Source organism: Bison bison, unplaced genomic scaffold (genome assembly GCF_000754665.1).
Source record: "Bison bison bison isolate TAMUID 2011002044 unplaced genomic scaffold, Bison_UMD1.0 scf7180017864385, whole genome shotgun sequence".
Lineage (NCBI taxonomy): Eukaryota > Metazoa > Chordata > Mammalia > Artiodactyla > Bovidae > Bison > Bison bison.
This window is the reverse complement of record NW_011494957.1, coordinates 231924-237230: the sequence shown is the minus strand read 5'-3', so window position 1 is coordinate 237230 and position 5307 is coordinate 231924.

Genomic DNA, 5307 nt, shown 5'->3' with positions numbered 1-5307 from the left:
TGGGTAGCTTCTGGAATATAGGACTTATTCACGTTTTGCTTCCTAATCTTTCTGTTGTACAGGGCCAGATCTCCTCTTAGCCACTTGATTGTTTTTATGTGAAGCACATCTTACTATCGTCTTATTTTGGTTGCTTTTGTTCACAAGAATTGTTAATATGAGATTGTGTATCCACCTTAATAAAGAAGTTAAAAAAAAAAAAAAAAAGAATACCAAATTAAAAACCTCAAAATTTAATAGAGTATTATTTTATAAAGATTAAAAAACATCGGGCCATTGTTTCTTCTCCTGGCTCTCATTTGAAGGTCACTTTTCATTCTATTTAGAGGGAAGAAAAGTTACATGAATATTTCATTAGACAGGAGATAAGTGAAATTAATATATGAAGACAGGACAGAAGTAATGAAATGGGAAGCCAGTTAGATGAACACTGTTAACAAAGGAATGAAACTTTGTGGAATATTGCCCTCTTTTCTCAAAACATATAAAATGAAAAGAGAAATATGGAAACACAGGCATTTTGTAGCACCTACCAGCCAGTTTCAATTGGTTAGAGCAAGTTAGAAAGAAATGCTTTTGCCTGAAATTGGACAAGTTAACTGCTTTTCATTTTTTAATTTAGAAATTTTAACATTAGAAACAGTTCCTCTTTTAGAACCATTTCTTCTCTATTAAGAAATGCACTCACAGAATGACTTACCAATTGTCTTATGCTGTGAATAAAGTTACTGCTTTTCTCTTGTTATATATTGAATAAATGAAGAAATAATGAAAATAATAAATTATTACAACATATAAGTTGGACAGAGTTCCATTTTCTAAGCTCCCACCACCCAAGGGTCAAAAATAAAGACAATTTGGGGGGAAAAAAAAAACTTTCCCCTAATTTGATTGTTGAATCTTCATAAGATAAAAGTTATGTTGAAAAACTTTTAAAGAAAGGTTTCTTTAATTAGTTTGTTTTTAAACAGCGCCTGGTTCTTTTTGCTTTCCTAAAATGAAAACACAATTAGAAAAGAATGTGAAATCAGTCAATAAAATTTTTCGGTATGTTTCTGGCTTAAATCCAGAGAAACTTTTCAGTGGATGCACTAGACACCATTACACCATTAGAAACCAGAAAAACTGCAAGGAACAGATGAATCACTTCTCACATTCAGTGCGTTCACTCACGTAGTACACTCAGAGGGGCACCATTTCCCAGGCTTTAAAAAATTCATAGACACTTCTAAAAAACCCCAAACTACCATAATTGCAAACTGAAGTAAACTAAATCTTCAGTTTCCTTCATTGGTTTCAAAATGAATAGACTTTCCAAAATTTATTCAAATTACAAGCCCTGATTTCCCCTCTTCCAGTCCTTAGTTGTGCTAGCAAAAAGTACAAAAAGCTTTTGTTCCTAGAATTCACCAACAACAAGATCACATATCTTTTCTTACTTCAAGATTATACTTAGTTTGATCATATATAAATTTATGTCCTTGTTAATTTTGTCCCTGAATTATCTTTTTTCTTATTTTAAATTACCATGTGTACAGACATGTTAACTGGAGATTTAATTTCTGGTTCTCAGAAATGCACTGTTTATGTATGGGTATGAATATTCTTGAATGTTGGGGGAAGGGAAAGACCTTAATCCGGAGTGATGTCCATGACAGGCATTGAAATATGGTAGGTTCATTAGGGGTCAACTTGCATAAGAGACTGAAGAGCTTGCTGAAGAGCACTTTTCCTATGAGAGAACAAAGGCAGGCAAATGGAAATCAGAGAGAAAGATGGACTTCACTGAGAGATGATGACACGGAATCTGTTCATAGTCAACTTCCGCAGGAACTCATGTTTGAGTCATTTGGTGATGATATTAATTGTAGACTAAAGCATAAGCAAAGTTTTATTTTTTTTTAAGAAAGGCACTAGGGAAGGCAGCCCTGTTTTGGTACCTTTGTTATTTGTCTAACATGAAAGAAGAAACAGGGAAGCACTTATAAATGGGCTTGGTTCCAAGGTATAAAGAATATTACAAAACATAGAACAGAAGTAACAGCCTGAGACAGAAACACACATTATTTACTGGAGGCAGTGGTGCTCTGCTAAGGAGATGCTGGATCAGAGTTCTTGATGCCTGATGGGAAGGTTAAGTAACTGTGGGCATACCTGGGGCTGTGGGAAGTTTTCAGGTCATGTCTTTATATATACAGTATATTTCTTCATGGAAGGCTATGGTAACCAACAAACTTACCCATATGTATACCTGAGACACGTCCAGGGCATCTCAGAAATAAGGGAGGAGGTGGGAGACCTTTGGGTGGACTATAAAGCCTACCACAACTTATTAATAGGACCTCATTCTAAACCTGAGGCTGGTTTAAATTTAGGAAATATAATGTCATTCTATATTATACATAACTGAAGAGCCGCTTCATGAGAGTGAAAGAGAAGAGTGAAAAGCTGGCTTAAAACTCAATATTCAAAAAATATATATCATGACATCCAGTCCCATCACATGGCAAATAGATGGGGAAACAGTGGAAAGAGTGACAGATTTTATTTTTGGGGGCTCCAAAATCATTGCCAATGGTGAGTGCAGCCATGAAATTAAAGATGATGTTTCTTGGAAGAAAATCTGTGACAAACCCAGACAGCATATTAAGAAGCAGAGACATCATTTTGCCAACAAAAGTTGTTATAGTCAAAGCTTTGGTTTTACATTAGTCATGTAAGGATGTGAGAGTTGGACCATAAAGAAAGCTGAATGCTAAAGAATCGATGTTTTTGAATTGTGGTACTGAAGAAGACTTATGAGAGTCTCGGACAGCAAGGAAATCAAACCAGCCAATCTTAAAGGAAATCAACCCTAAACATTCACTCATGCTGGAGCTGAAGTTCCAAAACTTTGACCACCAGATGCAAAGAGCCGACTCACTGGAAAAGACCCTGATGCTGGGAAAGCTTGAGGGCAGGAAGAGAAGGAGGTCACAGAGGACTGGTTGGATGGCATCACCGACTCAACGGACATGAGTTTCAGCAAGCTCTGGAAGATAGCAAAGGACGGGGAAGCCTTGCATGCTCATGCAGTCCATGGTGTCACAGAGTCTTAGTGACTGAACAACAACAATCCCTCCTCAAGCTAATGTGCCAAAACATTAACAACTCATGAATCTAAGTGAAGGATGTGAAGATGAATATGATACTCTTCACTCAACGTTTCTATAGATTAGAAAATTCCCAAAATAAAATATTCAAAGAACAAAGAGATGTATTTTCAAATAATTGTTCACATGGATGACCACAGGGATCTAATCGCTAAGATATTTGCCTTGGTTTACCTCTGCTCTGACGCATTAAGAGCTACGTGCAGGTATTGCATGCTTCTTATTTCTAAGATCTTAAACAGACACTTGTAACAGTACAGGGATACCTTGTTCTATTTTGCTTAACAGGCATTGCATTTCTTAGAAGTTGAAGGTTTGCGGCAACCCCATGAGGAACAAGTCTACTGGTACCATTTTTGCAACAGCATTGCTCCCACCACACATCGACCTAACAACATCGTAAGGTACTACCATGAGAAGTGGCCAATATCAAAAGATGAAGACCTGCTTGTTTTGTAAATGGATGGCTAGGGAAGCCGAAGTACATAAAGTTTTCATCACTGAGAGATCTGAGCAGCTCCCCAAGAACAGAACCAGGAATAGCTGAGTCACATACTTCACACCTTTGTGAAGGAAAAAGAGATGGTAGCCTTTCTTTTTTTTCTAAGGAAAGAAATGGCAGCCACCTAAAGAACAGTGAGAAAGACAAAGGAAATCATGTGGAGTAAGAAGAAAAAGAGCAAGCAAAGAGATTCCCAGATGGCCACAGGCCTGAAATTTGAATTGATGTGGAATGTGGAGAGAGAGTATGGGAGAAAGATATCTATTCATATTAGCATTTAAATTTTTATACAATAAATATATAAACATATTATACATATGTTTCTAAATGTTTTTATTGTCTTCTCTATTTCACAATATATAAATAATCATCTAATTATTTTTCTTCCTGGTAGTAGATGTTACTTACATACCTTCCCAGATATTACAGGCATAAATTCAGGAATACATCAATACCAATATTATTGATTTGACATTTTTATTGTTTTTAAAAGAAACATCTTTTTTCTTATGGAAAATAAAGTCCAATTAATTTGACTTAAAAGTGCTACAATACCAAAGTTACATCCCTTAAAAATTCAGATAGAATGGTTTCAAAGATATTGAAAACTTACCAATTAGTTTATAGTGTTTGTAATATGCTATGCATTTATAAAAACATAGAAAACTTATTTAAATACTCATTGTTCATTTGGGATTTTTTATAAATATATTTTCAAAGCTCATTACTAAAGAGGTATTTTCATGTAAGTCAGACATTGGTTAGAATTTGAATCAACGTACTTTGTGAAATCTTTGAATCAGAATTGTCAAAAACATGATCTTTTTTGTTTAGACACAAAGAAAATTTCAATTTTTAATAAGTAGAAATTGCCACATTTCAACCCCCTTCATCCAGATTCTTCTAGTTGATTTCCTTTCCCTAGTTCCCACCTCAAAGTTTAGTTCATGGATATTCTGGACACAGCCAGCCATCTTTCTAATATTTTAGGCACAAATGAAAAAATAAGATTGAGAATCATAGTAATACAGTAAGAGCCCTACACATGAACCTTCAAGTTGTGAACTTGCACAGATGCAAATGTGAGTTCTCATGTCCAGTCGCATAAGTTAGTTCACATGTCTGACATGCATTGAAAATGCATGCATACTCTGCAAGCGGTTGTGCTCTGTCATACTGTACTGTACAGTACTGTTTAGAGTTCATAGTACAGTATCTTTATTTCAAGCCCAGGGTATCTGGAAGCAGGTGTGAAAGCAGTGGTGATGTAGCTGGTACTTCTAAGAAGCACCAGGTACTGTACTGCTGTTCTACTCAAGGTACTTACTGTAAGATTAAAAGTGTTTTGTTTTTGTGTCTATTTTTTATGTGTTATTTCTGTGAAAATTATTGTAAACCTATTACAGTACAGTACTATATAGCCAGTTGTGTTAGTTCAGTACCTAGGCTAACTTTGATGGACTTAAATTGGACTTATGAACATGCTCTTGGAATGAAACTCGTTTGTGTGAGGGTACTGACTTACTGTAGCTATCTTACTGAATTCCTTCTACGGTCCAGGCGCAATGCTGAGCAGTGTGTATATATTATCTCACCTAGTCCTCACAGCTCTATTACCTCACTGCCATCACTATACCCATTTTGCAGCTGAAG